The following is a 24,076-nucleotide window of genomic DNA, read 5'->3' on the forward strand; positions in this document are numbered from 1 at the left end:
ATTTTCCATGGGAAGTTAAGCCTGTGAATTTTGGGAAATTTGCTTAAATTCATTTAAAAAAGTTAGCTTATAACAGTGAACCTTTTTTGTGGGATACACCTAAGGCAATTCTAGGTCTTGTGGCATATTTTGGTTAAACTATCCCCAATTCAATGGAATTGCAACCCTCTGCATGCACAGTGCATTCTTCCATCACATGTGCAGTGTATTTTTCCATCACATGTACAGCTGATTTTCGAGATCTTACACTAATGAAATGCTATTGAGCCCACACTATGCTATTTAGCCAAGGACTGCATGCTTTCTGGTAAGTTTTGATTACAATACTGTGTGGGGTGAATATATTTTATATGACATACATGATTTTTGTTAACTAGTAAATAGTAGTCTACAGCAAAGTGTGTTTAAATTATTTCTAACTTGTTAACAATTTCTGCTAGTTAGTTTTTGTTACCATGTGGGTTTTAACTTGCTTGAACCTGCTAAGGAGTGTTAATTCACCTGTTTCCATACATGTTTCATTTAAAAAATATATCTTACAAAGGAGTTGTTCAATCTAACTGCTTAGATATTTATCTGTACATGGAATTGTATTTTTGTTTTTACTCATTTGTTTCTAATAAAATGCCACAGGCACTATCTGATGTGTGGAGACCTTTCACTGCAGCGAATGTAGAAGGAAAAGCTGTGTACATTTGCAAATACTGTGCCAACTCATATGTGAAGAATGCAACAAAAATGCAGAATCATCTGGCCAAGTGCATAAAGTTCCCTCAGCGCTTACAACAAGCAACCTCTGACAAAAGTCCCTCTACTTCTAGTCGAGGTGAAAATGATGAATCAGACACCTTATTGATAGCAACAGCTCATGGTCCTCCTGGAATCAGAAGTTTTTTTGACTCAATGGAGGAACATAGTCAGAGAAATGCTGATGAATGTCTTGCTCACGCTGTGTATGCAAGTGGTTAACTACATCATCTCCACTGCTCAACCAGTATTCTACTAGAGCACAGACACAAGGAACACCATACACACACCGGTCTCTACATTGCAGATGAGCTGAAAGCAGTCATCAATGACCTTGGACCACAGACGGTGTTTGCACTGGTGACAGACAATGCTGTGAACATGAAGGCTGCTTGGTCTAAAGTGGAGGAGTCCTACCCGCACATTACACCCTTTGGCTGTGCTGCTCATGCATTGAATCTGCTCCTCAATGACATCATGGCACTGAAAACAATGGATGCACTCTACAAGAGAGCCAAGAAAAGAGTTAGGTATGTGAAGGTCATCAAGTTATAGCAGCAATTGACCTCTGTAATGAATGCTGTCTTCATTGACCTTAACACATAGCTATAATACTGTTATAATGCCTTCCTTATTAAAGCAGACTTTGTTGCAAATATCTTACTACACCCCACAGTTAAACACGTTCTGCCCGTAACAGATACTAACCTCACTCCCACACGCAGGGGAGAATGGCTGACTCAGACCTTTTATGACCACTGATAAGGCAGGAATGCCACTATACGAGCATGCACACGCACGTGCACACACGCACACACACACACACCCTTGTTTCAGGCTGGGTTTCCAAGAACAAAGAACAGTGCCAAGAACCAATGGGTCACAGTCAGGAGCACGAACTACCAGAATCTACCTACGTCATTCACTGTATAAAATGTACTGCACAATATGTTTCGGGACTCGCTTCTGCTAGTTCCTTCTGAGCTAAATGAACGAGCCCGTGCACGCTTTGCTCAGATATCTTTACATCCGAATAAACTGTCTTATTATACCTTATCCACCTCGTCCAGCGTCTCAACTTGGTCTCATTTCTCTAGTAACGAATCATCAACAAAACTTGGTAGCAGAGGATGGTTTTCAACCTTTGAATTCGGTCTATAGAGAGTTGATGTGAGAAAAGAGAAGTTTGAGACAGATTCCAGAAGGACGGGTGACCTGTCCACAGGAGCCTTCGGGGATTCAACTCACCCCAGGAAACTGATCAAAGAGCTCGACATTAAAAGGTAAACAGAGCCTGTTAAATCAAAATCTGTATATTGTATTATAGCCAATATCTAAATTGAGATTAGGACTACTGGGCGTGAGTATGAATCACTGTTAAAATTTATGGAAAACTGTTAATAATTTGAAGGCATTGTGTAAAGGTATCTGCGTAATATGATCAAGTCGTATTAGTAATCTGAAGCTAGTTGAAGTGTTGTTCAACTAGGAGTATCAGTGAGAAATCTAAGCTTGATATAGATGAATGAGATGTGATCAAGTTGTATTAGTAATCTGAAGCTAGTTGAAGTGTTGTTCAACTAGGAGTATCAGTGAGAAATCTAAGCTTGATAAGTGTTTTTGATTCAAGTCGTATTAGTAATCTGGGGCTGGTTGGGGTGGCATCCAACCAGGAGTATCAGTGGTAAATCTAAGCTTGACATTTCGGGATTCAAGTCGTATTAGCCAATCCGGGACTAGTCGATAACTATTTTTCGATTAGGAGCAAGAAGAAGTCTAAGCTTGAACTAGGAGTATGGGAATTAAACCTGAACTCTCCAAATTAATGTAACTGCTTGACCGTTTCACGAGACTGATTGTTACTAACTACTGGTATTCTACAGTAAGGCTGTGTTGAAGTGACCGCCGAGTCAAAGTTTGGGCCGTTTTGCAGCCGCCGTGCTGAGTGATGACTTGATTGTATTAAGCTTGATTTTTCCCTCTTGTGCTGTAGGTATTTCCTTAAGGACTAGAATTAATTTGACAATTATTATAGAAGCGCTTGAATATATTAATATATTGTCCCAAAAGGACACATTTGAAATACTTTGGGAAATTATTTAATTAATTAGTTGAATATGTGATAATAATATTTTTTGAGAAAAATAAGTCCTAGAATTAATTTGACAATTATTCTAGGAGCGCTTGAATTTACTAATATATTGTCCCAAAAGGACACGTTTGAAATACTTTGGGAAAGTATTTAATTAATTAGTTGAATATGTGATAATAATATTTTTTGAGAAAAAGGAGTCCTGGAATTAATTAAATAATTATTCTAGAAGCGCTTGAATTTATTAATATATTGTTCCAAAAGGATATAACTGAAATACTTTGGGAAGGTATTTAAATAATTCATTAATTATGGACAAATAAAACTTATTGAGAAAAATAGGTCCCATAATTAATTCAATAATTATCTCAGAAGCGCTCGAATTTATTAACATATTGTTCCAAAAGGATATTGCCGAAATACTTTGGGAAAGTATTTAATTAATTCGCCAAACATAAGGCAATAAAATTCTTTGTGTACGAGGGTGGGACACAAGAGATAAGTCTGTGTCGGCACCAAGGATACATCGCTGGTTTCGACCAGTGACGGGCTAAGTACACCAAGATAGTAAAAGACCCAGACATAGCTTAACGACAAAATGGCCACAACCACCGTCCCCAAACTCAAATTCAATGAATGCTTAGATCAGAGAATGCAGGACAGAGCAGGGGGAAGGGAAAAGTATAAATCAATAAAGAAGGTGTGGGAGGGAGTGAGACTGAAATGGACACAGGCAGGTTACTTTAGTGGAGGTGCCCCATCGAAAGGGCAACTCACAACTATGGAGAAAGAACTGGAGGAGGCTGTAAAAGAGGGAGTGGAAAGTGAGGTGGAGAGAAATAAGTTACACTTATTTAAGAAAGAAGGGACAAAGCACAGGGAAAGAGCGGAGGCTGAGTTAAGTATAGGGACTTGGGCGATTGAAGAAATAAGAAGGGCACTCCCATATAAAAAAACGGATATGATGGGGGTGGTCACTGGAGCACCAACTGACACCAAAAAGGGCATGCCCAACGACAATGACACCCCACCAGCCACCACAGCCACCCCATCGGCCCCAACCCATCTATACCCGGAACTGCCACAGGGAGAGAAAACAACACCACCTCCCTATTCCATAAATCCATTAAACCCTTTTCTGACCCCTGCTGTGGTACAGGCACCGGTGTTTGTGGTGCAGGGAGGACACCTAAAAGGTAGCATGACTTTGGGCATCCAAGAAGGGCAACTCATGTGTGAAGAGAGGCCTGATCATCGAGAAAGGGAGGAAAGGGATAGAGCTCACACACAAGGACGTGGTGGTGGTTCGAACCCCGTCTCACTACAGGGACATGGTGGCTCTCTACCAATCCACCCACAAGGACGGGGTGATGGGTCTCAACCAGGCCCATTGAAAAGAGAAGACAAAGCTCCAAATGAGGTTCGAACTAAACTCAGGAGCACTGTGGGGTTAATGGCACTTCCCCAGGCTCAGTTCAACTCCCATGTGCATCACCACATCACCCAATACAACAAGGACAAGGGAGGAGCTGAAACACAAGTCCAGTCCCTACAGATACAACTTCTGAAACTACAACTGAAAGAGGCCCAAAAAGGGGAGAAACCCAAGAAACAGATGATGGCTGATGACCAACCAGATATCTTGCAAATCATTGAAAAAACTGTTTTACAAATGATATAACAACAACAACCACCAATGTCAACCCCACAGGGACCTCCCCTATCGTCACAACTCCTGGAGCAGCCAATACCAATGGCAGCCCCACCATACTACCAACCACCACAACAAGGCTATACATCGCCATGGGGACAACAACCCAGATATTCTGGACCTTGGGGGGGCTGTCACAATTGTAAACAGACAGGACATCTGGCTCGGCAATGCCCATACCCAGTGACAGCTGCCCAAAACCAGTGGCTGATGAATAGGGGACGAGGATACGCCCCGAGAGTAAGGGGAGGGGTCCGTCCCATGATGTATCAACCACGTGCGGCCCTTCAACCCGCATACAATCACCCCAATCCAGACCCGAATCAGCAATCACCTCCCCCTTTCCAGGGCATGTCTGACGAATATGCCCCATGGCCCTGAAGCTGCCCACCACCAACCTACACTCATCATTGACCTGGACTACTGAAGCATCAAAGGCTTTTGCACTCTTGAAAACAGATCTCTCAGCGGCAGCAGCCTTAACAGCACCTGACTACAAAAACAAGTTCCATCTGGATGTTTCTGAAAAAGAAGGATTTACATCATCCATCCTTTTCCAGAAACAAGAGGGGGAGAGAAGAGTGTTGATGTATCACTCCTCCAAACTGGACCACATTGAAGTAGGACAAACCACATGCTCCAGGTATGTGGCTGCAGTGGCAAAAGCTACTGAAAAAACAGCCCACCTGGTAATGTGCCATCCATTGGAAATCCACACCCACCATGGGGTTGCAGCATATCTGATGAGCAAAGAATTCACGTTCAGCGCTGAAAGAAAAACAAAAATCCAGAATAAATGCACACAATCACACATCACATTTGTCAACACCGACAAAAACATGGCAGACGCACTCAATGCTGAAGAAGGACTACCCCATTCCTGCGCAGAAAGAGCTGCACAAGAACTGAAACTGAGACCTGACCTGGGGAACGAACCACTCACCAACCCTGACCTATGGTTGTACACAGATGGATGCTGATATAGAGGAGAAGAAGGGAACATAGCAGCATACGCAGTGGTGCAGCAGCTTCCGGATGGATCACACGTGACTTTGGAATCTGCTACCATCCCACAACCCGCATCAGCCCAATTAGCTGAAATCATAGGTTTGACACAAGCACTGGAAAGAGCTGAAGGGAAGACTGTGAACATTTACACCGACTCAGCTTATGTTCATGGAGCAGTCCATACGAATGGACCATAATGGCTGAGACGCAACTTCACCACCACAGGAAACCTTCCAATCAAACACAAGGCACAGATGGAAAAACTGATTAAATAGGTCTCACTACCTGAGAAGGTGGCCATCATGAAGTGTAAAGGACATCAACAACTGAAAAACAGAGTCAGCGAGGGAAATGATGCAGCTGATAAAGCAGCCAAGAAAGCTGGCGGATACACCCCGAGACAAATGGTACTACAGACCCAACCAGCTCGGACTGAGCTCACAGAGCAACACATAAAATAACTCCAGTTCTCAGCAGGACCCTATGAACACTCAGTATGGGGACAGAAAGGGGCCACCAAGGGACCTGATGAACTGTGGAGATGCCATGATGGCAGACTAGTGGCCCCAGCAAACCTCTGTCCAGAACAAATACGAGAAGCTCATGGGCCCACACACGAAGGCAAACCAAAGACTTTACAGAAGGTGTCCCACATCTGGTGGCACCCCCACATGAAAGACATGACAGATTTATTCTGTGATGAGTGCAGCATTTGTGGTAGCCACAATCCAAAGAAACCATATCAAACGCCCATGGGTTCATACCCAGTCCCTAACGCTTGTTTCCAGGACATTAGCATAGATTACACTGACATGGGGCCAGATAATGTGACTAATGGGAAAAGGTACCTTTTGGTAATGGTAGACAGGTTTTCCAAATGGGTCGAGGCAATACCAACAGCACGTGAGGATGCCAGGTCAGTCATTAAGTGGCTGCAGACTGAACTCATACCAAGGTATGGAGTTCCAAGGCAAATCCGATCCGACAAACGGGTCCCATTTCAGTAACCAACACCTGAGACAGGTGGAGGAAAGATTGGGTATTGTGCACAAGTTTGGGTCAGTGTACAGGCCCCAATCTCAAGGCCTCGTGAAACGTGCCAATCAAATGTATGTGCAGGTTCGAAGTTGACATGAGTCGAAGCCCTGCCCCTGGCGTTGATGGCCATGAGAGCCTCTCCAGGTGCAGGCACCCATCTCTCTTCTCATGAGATAATGACTGGAAGAGTCATGCCTGGTACACCAAGGGAGGGAGGTCATATGCCCACCCTTGATGTACATCAAATTGTAATGTCTGATTATGTGAGAAAATTGACGGAACTTTCTGCAGCTCTCTCCACACAGATTCACAAGGTCCAAGAGGGGGAGCTGACGGGAGATCCGCCGCCACTGAAGGTAAAGGTTGGTGACTGAGTGAGGGTCAAGGTCCACAAGAGAAAGTGGCTGGAACCCAGGTGGACTGGACCGTACGAAGTGAAGGAGGTTACTTCACACTCAGTCCAGGTCAAAGGTAAATCAGGCGCACCTTGGCACCACCTTACACATTGCACTCCAGCACCAATTCCTTCCAGAACTTTGACTGAGGTCAGGGCCGATTTGAGCGCCCTAAATTCGATCCCAAACATAGGAACCTTAGTTAGTGAGAATGTGGGAACGACTCCCAGTCACACGAACTAAGGAATCTCGCCGAGGGACGGGTGATCTCCCACCCTGGGCGAGATTAGGGATATCCGGTCGTTATTACCTCTGCTATTGACCCAAAGCAGGCCGATAGGGGTCAGATGTACCCACTCCTTGCTATTAAGGAAGCTGAGCCTGAGTATCAATTTGATGGCTAGATGTTTTACTATTGTCACGTCTCTGGTGAGACGTGAAGAGGGGGAATCAAAAATTTGTCTACTGACAAATTTTCCCCGGCTTGCATTACTATGTTTTACTATTGTCACGTCTCTGGTGAGACATGAAGAGGGGGAATAAAAAATTTGTCTACTGACAAATTTTACTGTGGTCACGTCTTTTAAGACGTGAAGAGGGGGATTTGTAATGAATGCTGTCTTCATTGACCTTAACACATAGCTATAATACTGTTATAATGCCTTCCTTATTAAAGCAGACTTTGTTGCAAATATCTTACTACACCCCACAGTTAAACACGTTCTGCCCGTAACAGATACTAACCTCACTCCCACACGCAGGGGAGGATGGCTGACTCAGACCTTTTATGACCACTGATAAGGCAGGAATGCCACTATACGAGCACGCACACGCACGTGCACACACGCACACACACACACACCCTTGTTTCAGGCTGGGTTTCCAAGAACAAAGAACAGTGCCAAGAACCAATGGGTCATTGATACCAGTGTGGAGGGGAGGGGCCTCCACTTACAACGACCAGTCAGGAGCACGAACTACCAGAATCTACCTACGTCATTCACTGTATAAAATGTATTGCACAATATGTTTCGGGACTCGCTTCTGCTAGTTCCTTCTGAGCTAAATGAACGACCCCGTGCACGCTTTGCTCAGATATCTTTACATCCGAATAAACTGTCTTATTATACCTTATCCACCTCGTCCAGCGTCTCAACTTGGTCTCATTTCTCTAGTAACGAATCATCAACACCTCACCAAGCAAAGTGGGAAGAATAAGAGCACCACATTGAAGCTGACCAGCAACACCCATTCGGGTGGTGTTGTCATCATGTTTGACAGTCTCCTGGAGGGGAAGGATGGAGATACAGTATGGCAGTCGTTCCAACATATCTCATCAGCCACCTGGTGGAAGGGACTTTGTGGATCTGAGGCTCTTTCCCCTGTTGCCTCCATCATCCTCCAAATCCCACCAACATCAGCCACCTCAGAGCGCAACTGGTCCTTGTTTGGGAACACACACACCAAAGCATGCAACAGGCTGACCAATACAAGGTTTGACAAATTGGTGGCCATCCTGGTAAATTTCAGGCTTTTTGAGCCTGACAACGAGCTATCCTCAACAAGGTTGGAAAGTGACAGTGAAGATGAGGCTTCAGAGTCTGATGTGCAAGAGGTGGCAACTAATTTAATTTAAAGATCAATTCGTAACAAAAAAAAAATATTTTTTATTTCTATTGGAAGGATTTAATTATTTGCAATTATGTCTACTTATGATAAGGTAAAAGGTTCATGTTTCTGTCTCCATATGATATGGTAAATATATCCAATGCAAAAAACATCTACATTTAAAAGGTATTAATATGAATTTGCTAATATTTCTGTTAATTCCCATATATTCCTGTTAATTCCAATATATTCCCGTTAATTCCCACAGAAAGTTTCCACCTCTGAATATTCCCCAAAATGTGCAACCATAGTTGGCATTCATTCCATGAGGCTTTTGAAAAAACATTCAAGGCTTGACATTAACCTGTTTCTCCACTTGTCCTTCAGACAAGGAGGTGACTGAACATGTTGCTGTGTTGTTTGATGCAAGAAACCACTTAACTTAACAAAATACAATTATTCCCATATCATTATTACAGAGAATCAGACAAATTATGTTACCCTCTGCCAGAGGCTACTTAGCTAAGTCAAGCCTGTGTCAAAATATAACACTGCCCCTTAACCCCTTAAAAAAAAAAAAAAAAACGATTCACCTGACTGGCTTTTCAAAGATGTCTAGAAATGTACATGTTTTGTGCTCTTGGGGAAGCAATCACTCTCCCATTGTGGACTAGAAATTATATATAACTGGGCAAATAACTCACTAAAGAGCAAAATATGTGCATACTTGGCTATAAGCAATCACTCCCCATTGTGGACTACACATTATCTATAACTGGGCAAATAACTCACTAACTAGCAAAAGTTGAGCACACTTGGCTACATGCAGTTCTCCCTTTGATCTCTAAGCAAGCCCATCTAGTCACAACCACAGCTGTAAACACAGTCCAGTTAAAAGCAAATGGCACATATCCATATATGGCAATGGTTTATTTGCATATATGCCTACTGCAGCTCTGATTGGTTATTCCCAGAGTAGGGGCTGAGTTCTGTGTGTCAATGCAATAGAATCCTACTCTGATGCGATCTGCCTACAACAAAATATCTTGCATAGTTCGTTTGGTTTCGGAATGTTGCATTGAAAGTGGCTAATATTGCGTTTATTCGATCACGATTGCCACAGTACAGGAAAAAGTTGATAGTGTTAATAACTAACGGGGGGGGAAAATTAGTGAAGTTGAATCTCCTGCTTCTCTTCGTGGGCTGATATTAATTCTAGGCGTGCAGTTTAGAGGGAACATTGGTCCTCTAATTTAATGGATTAATAAGGATAACAAAAGCAGGGTGAATATTCCACTACACTTTTGCTAAATCACATGTGTCCCCAGACTATATAGAGCTAACCAGAGATATTTACGTATCCAATGGAGTTCCCCATCTCTGAGCTATATGGTATCTAATGTTAGCAAGCACCAATCCCCTATCATCTGACACCTCTCATTTCAAATACAGAATCATCAAAAATTATACATCCCAATGCAAAATGTCAGTCCGTGCCTGCTGACAAACTAAAGGTGCATTCGACCTAGCTAAACTCTTGCTCCCTCCCTAGACGAACAGTCTTTTTTCCTGGTGAAGCCTACGACCACTTTGCATTTAATACCATAGCGTTAGCACCATGCCACCCATGTCATGCACCCACCGGTTAAGTAACCTATCCAAAGAAACACACATATGGATTTCTGAACGTTGTTAATACTAAAATGATTTGTTCAATAGCTACAATATCACTGATTATTTTACCAGCAAGAAAGATAAACGCAGCAAACCCAATTCAAACAAGCTAGCTAGCTAGGTTAGTAGCTTAGTTAAGAAAACCTGCAGTAGAGTCTGAGTCGCGTCGGGGACAATGTTAGAATTTTAGCTTTGCCTAACCTTTTCGAATTATCCTAACCTGTTGCGTTAATTCTCGTGACCTACTACGAAAAGTCACTTCTGCTAGTCAAAACTGGCAGACCTGCCCTGAGAACATTCTTGGTTTCAACTATGTGATACAGCTCTCTTTCTCTCTCTTTAACACACACACACCACAGGCTGTTTGGCGTCGCCAACTACAGCAGCGTTCGGGTACTACTGTAAAGAATTACAGTAAGTTAGAGTAATTTTTACAGGAGGCTTACAATTACAGTTAATAACAGTATTTTCAGCAGTTTACCCATAATGCTGTGCAAATAGTGTTTTACTGTTGAAATTACAGAAAAGTTTACCAGTGTACTGTTCAGATAGATTTCAGTTTCCATTTAACCCATCTGGACGCTGACTGGAGGTCTATAACCTCTCACATAGCCGTTATATTAACTCCTGCAGAATTAAGCATTTCTTGCAGTCAAATGATACACCAAATGTAGGCTACATTTTTACTCAGAAACAAGAGTGGAGAAAAAATATTTATTTATTTCAGAGTCTCAAAATAATGCGCAGTTAGATATAATCGTGCTATCTTTATCAGGGTCATAAAAGCTGATAGTATTTCAAGCACACAAGGTCTTCGAAAGCCAAGTTAATGTGTTTGGACCCCAGGAAGAGTAGCTGCTGCCTTGGCAGCAGATAATGGGAATCCTTAATAAATACAAATATCTTTAAAAAAATGTAGTTGGTTTGGAGAGAAAAAGTGTGTAAAATACCAACATTTAAAAAAATATATATTTAGGTGGTGTGACTTCTCATTTCGTATGTACCACAAACATTATGTAATATACAATGGCATGTATTCATGGATAACAAGGGAAGCCAGGCTTCCCCCCAAAAATTTACAACAAAATATAAAATAAAAGATCAATAATTTATCTGTCATCTCTCTGTGTTTCATAATTTTCCTTCAATTCGCAAGAGGCTGAATGTATCTGACCGGAGAAAGCATCTGAGCGAGCGAAACAGCACCCCTCTGTCTCTGTATGTGTAGGCCATCTATCTGATCCGGTCTGGTCCAAAAGAGTATGACATTATTGCCACCCGTAGCATTGAATGCAAGGGAAGCCAGCGAGCAATCAGTGTTGAGCTAAACTGAGCGAGCTCAACTGTGAATGGTCCTGGCACACCAAAAAAAAAGTGTCGAGCGAAGCCAGTTTAGATTTGGCGTCACTCCTATTAAATTACATCGAGAGTCACTCCTATTAAATCACATTCTGTCATTGACAGAAACAACTTGAATTGTTGCATCTCATTGTGTTATCCTCCAGTGGCTAGCTAGCTAGCTAAAACTGTACCTTTCCTAAATTATCCATGGATGGAGACAAGGATTTGAACTTGTGGTTTTACTTAACTCAACGTACTGGCCAATTATTACCACGGATATTCTGATCCAACCATTAATTCATACATTGTACCCCAGGCCTGAGAAAATGAAAGTTCATTATGTAGCTAGATATGGAAGGCTAATGTTAACTAGCTAACGCTGCCCATGAAAGGAAGTTTGGTTATCGAGCAAAAATTTTTGCCACCTGGTGTCACGTTCCTGACCTATTTATGTTAGTTTTTGTGTGTTAGTTGGTCAGGACGTGAGGTTGGGTGGGCATTCTATGTTATCTGTTTCTATGTTGGTTTCGGTTTGCCTGGTATGGCTCTTGATTAGAGGCAGGTGGTTTGCGTTTGCCTCTAATTAAGAGTCATATTTAGGTAGGGCATTCTCACTGTTTGTTGGTGGGTGATTGTCTCCTGTGATGTCTTCGTTGTGTTCGATGTTATTCACTATCGGGGCTGTTTGGCTGTTCGTACGTTTCGATGTAACGTTCCTGTTCGTGAGTTTACGTTTGTCATGTGAGTTTATGTTCAGGTTCCGTTCTACGTCGTTTTGTTATTTTGTAAGTTTTGTAAAGTGTTTGTTTTCGTGTCATCAGTTTTCGTATTAAAAATAAAGATGGCATATTTCCCTGACTCCGCATTTTGGTCCGAAGATCCTTCTCTCCTCACCTCATCTGAGGATGAGGAAAGCGACAGCCGTTACACCTGGCTAAGTTAGTATACTTTCTTTCATGGGACGACAAAAAATGTAAGCGTGTACTGTATGACAGAGTGATAGACCACTTCGTCAACATGAAAGAGAGGAGGATGGATTAGTGTTTCTCTACAAGTAGGGTGAGTCAACATATCTTTTAGTTTTCACTGTATTAGACTAAGGAGAGGTGATTTGGTGTTGAAATTGAAATGGTGCTGGATTAGTGGAGGCAGCTCCAGTTTTCTTTGTGACTTGCGGTGGTTCTAAATCAATAGTTATTTAGTGGTCCGGATATGTTGGAAATATTAAACATTAGGGCTAGGTCTCTTTTTTTCTCCATTTCCGCCTGAATGATGTGCCCAAAGTAAACTGCCTGTTGGTCAAGGCCTGAAGCCAGGATATGCATATCATTGGTACCATTGGAAAGAAAACACTTTGAAGTTTGTAGAAATGTTAAAATATTGTAGGAGAATATTTATTTTGAGAGACCATCCTCTTAGAAAGGCAAGTAAAAGGTCATATTGACCATTTGCTCCCTGGATGCAATTCCTATGGCTTCCACAGGGTGTCAGCAGTCTATGTTCAAGGTTTCAAGCTTGTAACTTAAAAAACAAATAAGAAATATCAGTTTTAGTACAGGGACACAGTCTTGGAAATTCGTGTTTGCGCGAGCCATGAAGACAGTACACACCTGCTAAAATCGGTTTCCTATTGAACATACTTCTTTCCGTAAGAAATATTATAGTTTGATTACATTTTAGGGTATCTGAGGCGTAAATAGAAACGTATTTGACTTGTTGAAACAAAGTTTAGGGGTAGATTTTTCAGATTCCTTTCTCTGCATGTTGAACGAGTGGATTACTCAAATCGATGGCGCCAACTAAACTGACTTTTTGGGATATAATGAAGGATTTTATCGAACAAAACGACACTAGATGTTATAGCTGGGACCCTTTGGATGACAAATCAGAGGAAGATTTTCAAAAACGAAGTGAATATTTAATCGTTATTTGTGAATGTATGAAACCTGTGCCGGTGGAAAAATATTTTGATGTGGGGCGCAGTCCTCAAACAATCGCAATGCATGTTTTCACTGTAAAAGCTACTGTAAATCAGACAATGCAGTTAGATTCACAAGAATTTAAGCTTTCAGCTGATATAAGACACTTATGTACTTAAATATGTAATATCCATAATTTATATGATTATTTATTTGATTTGTGCACCCTCCAGTTTCACCGGAAGTTGTCCCGGTAGCGGAACACATATCCCTAGGTTGCTTGGCCATGCTGTAGGTCAGTCATGTAACTGTTTGTTAAATGCAATATGCTTTGTGGACTTCGCCGGACAGAGGTTGCTTTACGGTTTTGTTATGAAACAAAGGTGTGGATGAATATATTCTGTGACCGACAGGCTCAAATCGGTCCTATGTAGCAACATTTGAAATTGTGTTTTTTACATTGGATAAAAGTAGGGACTCAGAGCCACAAAATGGTATGTCACACAGTGTATTTTTGAGGAACAATGGGAAAGTAATTCTGCTTTTAATGTTGATAAACTTGCAAATTTACTTTTGAGAAAATGTTGGTACCTACTGGAGAGCTCTCTGTTGTCTACACCAATTCAGCATTGTTCACACCCTCTTATTAAGCCAGCCTCACCCATCTCTTTAAGGATTCACATGTGAGGTCATGTGCTAAACAGTGAGTAGCGTAGTAAAGGTTAACACTAAAAGTGGTAAAAGTAGTTGCCTACCATAAGAAAAATTCAATGTAAACAGATTGTGTCCAGATAAAAATATTTTATAAATATTAGATGATGCTTACCCAGACACACTTGTCTAAATTGATGGGTCATGTGAAAGAAATGCTTTAGCCCCCAGCCATATCCAGGTGGCAGGTAGGCTAGTGGTTAGAGTGTTGGGCCAGTAACCAAAAAGTTGCTGGATTTAATCCCTGAGCTGACAAGGAAAAATCTGTCATTCTGCCCCTGAACAATACAGCTAACCAACTTTTCCCTAATAGGCTGTAATTATCAATAAACATTTGTTCTTATTAACTGACTTGCCTAGTTCAAGTTTAAATATAAAAAAAATATCCAGTGATGGAAAAGTACTAAATTGTCAAACTTGAGTAAAAGTAAACATACCTTCATAGAAAATGACTGAAGTAAAATTAAAAGTCACCCAGTAAAATACTACTTGAGTAAAAGTCTTAAAGTATTTGCTTTAAAAAAAGTAAAAGTATAAATCATTTCAAATTCCTTATATTAAGCAAACCAGACGGCACAAGAATAAAAACAAATGTTTTATTGATGGATAGCCAGGGGCAAACTCCAACACCAAGACATAACTTACAAACAAATCATTTTGTGTTTAGTGAGTCAGATCAGATGCAGTAGGGATGACCAGGGATGTTCTCTTGATAAGTGTGTGAATTGAACACTTTTCCTGTCAAAATGTATGAAGTAATTTTGGGTGTCAGGGAAAATGTATGGAGTAAAAAGTACATTCTTTTATTTTGTAATGTAGTGAAGTAAAAGTAAAAGTTGCCAGAAATATAAATACTAAAGTAAAGCACAGATCATCCCCCCAAAATAGTTAAATAGTACTTTAACTTCTTGTCAATATGGGGAGCTGTTTTCACTTTGTAAAAATTCGTTCCCAAATTAAACTGCCTCGTACTCAATTCTTGCTCGTACAATATGCATATTATTATTACTATTGGATAGAAAACACTCTCTAGTTTCTAAAACCGTTTGAATTATATCTGTGAGTAAAACAGAACTCAAGTTGCAGCAAACTTCCTGTCAGGAAGTGAGAAATCTGAAATCGGGCACTCTGTTCCAGGGTCAGTTTATTAATTTAGATGTAATCTATGAGTCGACATGCACTGCATACGATTTCCCCTAGATGTCAGTAAGCAGTGAGAATTGGAATGGGGTTGCTAGGCAGATCTGAGGCCGTACAAAACCTCTTGGAACCGGGGGTGCACTCTTTTCAACGTTCGTCATGACGCAAGACAGACCTCAGGATGGCATTCTGAAAAGCTCTCGTTATAGGCCTTAGATATATCCGGCTCTGATTTTATTCGATATAGGTGTTAAAAACATCATAATGTAGATATTTTAAACCGAGTTATATCAGTTTATATCAGTATATTGCGATTTTCGGAATTTTCTTTGTGCTGCGTTATGAAGAGTTGGACACGTCTGGGCCACATAGCTAATGTTTGCTGCTAATTCCTAAGTTGAAGACGACAATCTACAACCGAGCAACGGTTATTCTGGACAAAGGACAACTTGCACAAGATTCTGATGGAAGCTCATCAAAAAGTAAGAACTATTTATGATGTTAATTCGTTGTTCTGTTGAAAAATGTTACACTACTATTCCGCCATTAATTTCGGTGCGGTCTCGCTTTAAAGTATTTTTTCTTAAGTATTTACACCACTGGCCAAATCTTGCGAAGTGGATGGATCTCTACAGAAGGTTTAAACGGTACAGCCAAATGGTTACTTGCATAGTAGCAATATCAGAAATAGATAGTGTCAATATAAATTACATACAGTATGAACAAGAACAATATCAATAATGATATCAGTGATAAACAAGGTAGTTCTATGCATACAATCAGGGGTAAAGTGGCTGAGTAGCAGGATACATTTTGTTTATGGTAGCAGCAACATTTGGCGTGTGTGTTAGGAAAGAGTCATTTGAATAGAGATTTGCCAGTTCTTGCTGTGAGATGTTACCCCACTCTTCCAACAAGGCACCTGTAAGTTCCCGGACATTTCTGGGGGGAATGGCCCAAGCCCTTACCCTCCGATCCAACAGGTCCCAGACGTGGTCAATGGGATTGAGATCCGGGCTCTTCGCTGGCCATGGCAGAACACTGACATTCCTGTCTTACAGGAAATCACGCACAGAAACAGCAGTATGGCTGGTGGCATTGTCATGCTGGAGGGTCATGTCAGGATGAGGCTGCAGGAAGGGTACCACATGAGGGAGGAGGATGTCTTCCCTGTAACGCACAGCGTAGAGATTGCCTGCAATGACAACAAGCTCAGTCTGATGATGCTGTGACACACCACCCCAGACCATGACAGACCCTCCACCTCCAAATCGATCCCACTCCAGAGTACAGTCCTCAGTGTAACGCTCATTCCTTCGACGATAAACGCGAATCCGACCATCACCCCTGGTGAGACAACTGCGACTCGTCAGTGAAGAGCACATTTTGCCAGTCCTGTCTCGTTCCAGCGACTGTGGGTTTGTGCCCACAGGCGACGTTGTTGCCGGTGATATCTGGTGAGGACCTGCCTTACAACAGGCCTTCAAGCCCTCAGTCCAGCCTCTCTCAGCCTATTGCGGACAGTCTGCGCACTGATGGAGGGATTGCGCGTACCTGGTGTAACTCGGGCAGTTGTTTTTGCCATCCTGCACCTGTCCCGCAGGTGTGGTGTTCGGATGCACCTATCCTGTGCAGGTATTGTTACACGGGGTCTGCCACTGCGAGGATGATCAGCTGTCCGTCCTGTCTCCCTGTAGCGCTGTCTTGGGCGTCTCACAGTACGGACATTGCAATTTATTGCCCTGGCCACATCTGCAGTCCTCATGCCTCCTTGCAGCATGCCTAAGGCACATTCACGCAGATGAGCAGGGACCCTGGGCATCTTTCTTTTGGTGTTTTTCAGAGTCAGTAGAAAGGCCTCTTTAGTGTCCTAAGTTTTCATAACTGTGATCTTTATTGCCTACCGTCTGTAAGCTGTTACTGTCTTGACGACCGTTCCACAGGTGCATGTTCATTAATTGTTTACGGTTCATTGAACAGGCATGGGAAACAGTGTTTAAACCCTTTACAGTGAAGATCTGTGAAGTTATTAGGATTTTTACGAATTATCTTTGAAAGACAGGGTCCTGCAAAAGGGATGTTTCTTTTTTTGCTGAGTTTACATGGATGAAAGCTGCACGGCAGACTGCAACCCCTTTCATTAACTTCTTTGGGATAGGGGGGCGCTGTTTTCACTTTGTAAAAAATCGTTCCCAAATTAAACTGCCTCGTACTCAATTCTTGCTCGTACAATATGCATATTATTATTATTATTGGATAGAAAACACTCAAGTTTCTAAAACCGTTTGAATTATATCTGTGAGTAAAACAGAACTCATTTTGCAGCAAACTTCCTGTCAGGAAGTGAAAAATCTGAAATCGAGGCTCTGTTCCGGGGCCTTCCTATTCATTTGCTTGAAATCTATGGATATACATGCACTTCATACGCCTTCCACTAGATGTCAACAGGCAGTGAGAGGTGAAATGGGGTGTATAGCTTGATCTAAGGTCGAACGAGAGCTCTTGGAATGACATGACCCCAAATTTCCTTTGTTCAGCAAGGGGCGGGAAGGACATCAGCATTGGCTTCTGAAAAGCTTTCGTTATAGACGGCTAATATCTCCGGCTTTGATTTTATTTGATAAATGTGATAATATCATCGTAAAGTATGTTTTTTCAATATAGTTTTATCAGATTATTGAAAGTTTATCGGGAGTTTTAGCTTTTTCTGTTCTCTGCGTTTGGTGACGATGGACAGCTTCGCGCCACTTGGCTAGCTTTGGTTGCTAATTCGACTGGATAAGAGGACATTCTAAAACCAAAACAACGATTGTTCTGGACAAAGGACCCCTTGTACAAGATTCTGATGGAAGCTCAGCAAAAGTAGGAACCATTTATGATGTTATTTCGTATTTCTGTGGAAAATGTTTAGTATTATTTTCCTCCCTCATTGCAGGCGCTGTCTCGTTATAACGTAAGCTGTATGTCGTACTAAAGTTATTTTCAGAATTCTAACACGGCGATTGCATTAAGAACTAGTGTATCTTTCATTTGCTATCCAACATGTATTTTTTAGTAAAGTTTATGATGAGTTATTTGGTCAGATTAGGTGAGTGTCAGAAATATTTTCGGAGATTCTGGGAAAAAGTTGCTACGTTTTCACAATGTATAACCACGGATTTCAGCTCTAAATATGCACATTTTCGAACAAACCATATATGTATTGTGTAATATGATGTTATAGGACTGTCATCTGATGAAGATTGTGAAGGTTAGTGAATAAATGTATATCTTTTGCTGTTTTTTTCGCTATCGCTACCTTTGCGTTGAATGAATGCGGTTGTGTGGTTGGCTATTGTAGTAAGCTAATATAATGCTATATTGTGTTTTCGCTGTAAAACACTTAAAAAATCTGAAATATTGGCTGGATTCACAAGATGTTTGTCTTTCATTTGCTGTACACCATGTATTTTTCATAAATGTTTTATGATGAGTATTTAGGTATTTCACGTTGGTCTCTGTAATTGTTCTAGCTGCTTCGGTGCTATTTGTGATTGTAGCTGCAATGTAAAACTATGATTTATACCTGAAATAAGCACATTTTTCGAACAAAACATAGATTTATTGTATAACATGTTATAAGACTGTCATCTGATGAAGTTGTTTCTTGGTTAGTGACTAATTCTATCTCTATTTGGTCGGTTTTGTGCAAGCTACCTGTGCTGTGAAAGAAATGTCTGTGCTTTTTTGTATTTGGTGGTGAGCTAACATAAATATACGTGGTGTTTTCGCTGTAAAACATTTAAAAAATCGGACATGTTGGCTGGATTCACAAGATGTTTATCTTTCATTTGCTGTATTGGACTTGTTAATGTGTGAAAGTTAAATATTTCAAAAAAATAATTACGCGCGCTGCCTTTTCAGTGGAAAGTGGGGGGGTTCCGCTAGCGGAACCCAGGGGCTAGACAGGTTAACCTGTTGAGGACAAGGGGGTGCTGTTTTCACTTTTGGAGAAAATCGTATGATATTTAAACGGCCTCGTACTCAATTCTTGCTCGTACAATATGCATATTATTATTACTATTGGATAGAAAACAGTCTCTAGTTTTTAAAAGCGTTTGAATTATTTCTCTAAGTGAAACAGAACTCTTTTTACAGACATTTTCCTATCCGGAAGTGAGATTTCCAAATGCGAAGTCTCTCTTTAAGACCTTGTCTATAAAAGGGCATGTCACTTATGACTGTAGAAACACGTCATACACCTTCCCCTGGGTGTCATGCGGAAGTGAGAGCAGAAATCAGTTGATTATCTCGTTCAGGGGTTGTATACAACATCTTGGAGTGAGAAGTGCGCACTTTAATTTTTTTGGGAAGGCGCGAAGTTGGATCTGTACTCGGCTCATGGAAGAACCTTTTTAAAGGTGAATATGATCTCTGGCTTCGATTTTCTTTGATACATGTCACAATATCATCCTAAAGTATGTTTTTTCAATATAGTTTAATTATATTATTGAAATTTATTCTGGACTTTAGACGTGATGCGACGCAAGAATTGGTTCAAGAATGAGAGGTTAGCATCGCACGGCAAGTGTGCTTGCTAATTCAAGAGGGAAATTGTTCGTTCTGGATCGAAATAAAGACGTTTCTGAACAAAGGACCCCTTGGAGAACATTCTGATTGAAGATCAACAAAGATAAGGACCCAATTTGGGATGCTTTTTCATATATCTGTCGAACTGTGCTAACGCTACCGTTTGACTAGAATCAATGCTACTGTGTGCTAGCTATTGTAGTAAGCTAATATAACGATATATTGTGTTTTCGCTGTAAAACACTTCAACAATCGGAAATATTGTCTGTATTCACAAGATATTTGTCTTTCATTAGCTATCCACCATATATTTGTCTGAAATGTTTTATGATGAGTAATTAGGTAGTTGACGTTGGTGTCTGTATTTTCTCTGGCTACTCCCGTGCGATTTCTGACTGTAGCTATGATGGTAGCAGTAATGTAAAACAGATTTATAGCTAGAATATGCAATTTTTTGGAACAAAACATAGATTTATTGTTTAACATGTTATAGGACTGTCATCTGAGGTAGTTTTTTCTAGGTTATTTAGGTTGGTTCTAGGTTAGTTAGGTTGGCTTGTGCATGCTACCTGCAGCCTACTTGTGCTGTGAAAAATGTCTGTCTGTCTTTTTTTATTTGGTGGTGACCTAACATAAATATATGTGGTGTTTTCTCTGTAAAACATTTAAAAAATCGGACATGTTGGCTGGATTGACAAGATGTTTATCTTTCAAATGCTGTATTGGACTTGTTAATGTGTGAAAGTTAAATATTTCAAATAATTTTTTTTTTGAATTTGCCGCTCTGCCTTTTCAATGGAATGTGGGAGGAGTGCCGCTAGCGGCACCCCTGGCCTAAACAGGTTAGACAGGTTAAATAACATGTCCTGTGTCGTTTCTGTTTAGTTTGCACAGCTTGCTTGGCCCATTGTGTCAAGTCACTCTGGTTCACACTGACCGTGTGCAATGCCATAAGAATCATCGGATATTTCTCCCTCTATGTCATGGATGCCCTTAGTTTGAAGATATAATCCGGAGACAGGTGTTTTATACAACAGCCTTCTGTGTTCTCTTTTCGACTCCCTATGTATTTGCAATCAAACGCCAGAATTCTATTCATCTCCTTATCATACTCTGCTTCTACCAGATATTCCACTGATTTCAAACCTCGGTCAACTTCTTCTGTGACAACAACATTGTTGATCGCCGTTTCTTCCCCATCACTGTCATCAGTAGTCTCTACAATGTCTTCTTCAATTTAAAATGTTTTTACCTAAATCAGGGATTTCCTCATCATCTGATTCATTTTCAGAGTCAGAGAGAGTCAGCATGGCACGATCGTCCTCCAGAAAGTATTCCACCAACTTTTTCCCAATGAACTTTGTCGATAGCGCCTGATAAATTCAGGGCAGCAATGTTATTGAGAGCAGTAGCAACATATTTCCAGTTCTACATGGCTAATGTTACATCTTTCGGAAAAACTGCAGTAGAAAGGATTATCTACGCATAACGAAGAGCTCATTTTATAGACACAAGATGCTACCCCGCAGACCAATCTGAAACTCATCTTTCAGCATGTCCAGTCCACTCATTATCTCAGCCAATCATGGCTAGCGGGAAGGTTCCTGACTTTTTCTTTGGCTAAACCAACTAGGCTCGTAATTTAACTTCTCTAGGATAGGGGGCAGCATTATCACTTTTGGATAAATAGCGTGCCCAATTTCAACTTCCTTCTACTCATCCCCAGAATATAACATATGCATATTATTATTATATTTGATTACAAAACACTCTGAAGTTTCTAAAACTGTTTGAAACATGTCTGTGAGTATCACAGAACTTATGTAGCAGGCAAAACCCCGAGGACTAACCATTCAGATTTTCAACCTGTTTGCAGTTCCTACCGCTTCCACTGGATGTCACCAGTCTTTGGAAATTGGTTGAGGTTATTCCTTTGTGCAATGAAGAAGTATGGCCATCTGGAATCAGTGTCACGTTATGTGTACTGTTTGAGAGTTCCGCAAGACTAGAAAAGTAGCGTCAGTTTGTTGTCCTCCTGTATTGAAAACAGTTAGACCCGTCTTCAATTTGATCGATTATTAATGTTTAAAAATACCTAAAGTTGTATTACAAAAGTAGTTTGAAATGTTTTGGCAAAGTTTAGAGGTAATTTTTTAGATATTTTGTAGTGACGTTGCGCAAATTGGTAGCTGTTTTTTTCTGGATCAAATGCGCCAAATAAATGGACAATTTGGATATATATGGACGGAATTAATCGAACAAAAGGACCATTTGTGATGTTTATGGGACATATTGGAGTGCCAACAAAGAAACTCGTCATAGGTAAGGCATGATTTATATTTTATTTCTGCGTTTTGTGTTGCGCATGCAGGTTTGAAATATGCTACACTCTCTTTGTTTACTGTTGTGCTATCATCAGATAATAGCATCTTATGCTTTCGCCGAAAAGCCTTTTTGAAATCTGACATGTTGGCTGGATTCACAACGAGTGTAGCTTTAATTTGGTATCTTACATGTGTGATTTAATGAAAGTTTGATTTTATATAATTTTTTTGAATTTGGCGCTCTACATTTTCCCTGGCTATTGGCCAAGTGGGATGCAAGCGTCCCACCTATCCCAGAGAGGTTTAAAACTTTATTCGTATTTACAGATGGCATAAAAGTTTGTTATTAAGGCACATAAAAGTTCACATGTTCGAAAATGTTTTACGTTTAACAGCAAGTCACGACTGTGAAGTCGTGTCTTGCGACATACGCCTAGTTTCCTGAAAATGGTTACTTATTGTCTCGGCCTCTAAGCCTATATATCACAGTCGAAAGGCATATGAACTAACACGTTATAGAGTAAACAACGTAATTATCACAACACATAGGTTGGAATATGCCATTTTTTCTGGCTTCCCCAGTGATTTTTACCAATGCACCGCTACTGGTAATAATGACTTTCATTGACTGGAGTACAACTTACTAGAAGTATTTGAGTTAAAAATGGCTTGGGGTTTACAGTGTAGGAATGACACAAACTATAGAGAAGATAAAATAACAAAGAAAATATATTCAGGTTAGGTTGAAGATAAAGACAGTTTTCTGTTATCTTATTTATCTTTAATCATCTTCATCTATTTTATTATCTCTCCCCTCCCCCACCCCCTTTCTACTGTATTTTACACACTTCCTCCAATCTCCTCCCTGACACCTCGACTTTCCCTCCCAGTTCTGGTCTAGCTATTAAAATATGTTCTTTCTTAAGTCTGGTCATTAGTCAGGTCTATTACAGCAGGGCGATCATTAGAAACCTGTAATACCTCATTGAAGGTAATGAGTGTGTTACATTACAGGTGCCAGCGAGAGAAGGAGCCACACTACACTGCTGTCAGAGCAGGAGACAAAAGCCTCTGCAGGGGATACAACTATAAGACTGGACTAATACAGGTAGGAGGATATAAAGTTCAAATGTATAATGTTCCTATTGTAAATACTGTTTTGAATTATGCACAATTTTAAACAGGCCTTCTGATGAAGTGCTACCAAGGAGCTACCAAGGAGCCTGAAAGTCCAACGTCTGCCAACTAGGGGGTCAAGGCCATCAGGTGAAGTTTAGATGTCCGAGGCCAACCCTCCTGGAGAGCAACTAGGTTGGCAGGCTTTTGCTCCAGCCCTCCTCTAACACAGCCTGGTCCAAGATCTGTTTGTGCTCTTGCCAATGCCAGCTCCATTGCTGTCATTGTCAGTGAGTTGGCATGCTAGCACCAACAGACTGGAACTCAGGCTACCTCTAACACACCTGACACTAATGATCAGCTGAGGTTTGTTAAGGTTTGTTAAGACAGGAGAAAAAGCCTGCACACCCAGTCGCTTTCCAGGAGGAGGGTTGGTCCCCTTTGGTCTATCATCTACCCGATACATCCATGACAAAATAACAAAATGTTTTTGAATATTTCCTAATTATTTTGATATTCACAGCAATTTGTAGAATCAAATAAAAAAAATTAAGATTCTGTTCAAACCCACACTAATTTCTTGACTTAACTATATCTGTTGTAACAGATAGTATACTATATCTCGGCCCCCATCTGACTCCATACAGTTAGTGATACTGATAAATGCCACAGCATTGTGTAAG

General features: G+C 40.9%; 1 pseudogene; it reads right to left on the reverse strand.

Moving 5' to 3' along the window:
* Window positions 1-16,510: 16,510 nt before the first annotated feature.
* LOC139575207 (uncharacterized) lies at window positions 16,511-17,254 on the reverse strand (annotated as a pseudogene).
* Between the last annotated feature and the right edge of the window lie 6,822 nt (window positions 17,255-24,076).

Source organism: Salvelinus alpinus, chromosome 5 (genome assembly GCF_045679555.1).
Source record: "Salvelinus alpinus chromosome 5, SLU_Salpinus.1, whole genome shotgun sequence".
Taxonomy (NCBI): Eukaryota; Metazoa; Chordata; class Actinopteri; order Salmoniformes; family Salmonidae; genus Salvelinus; species Salvelinus alpinus.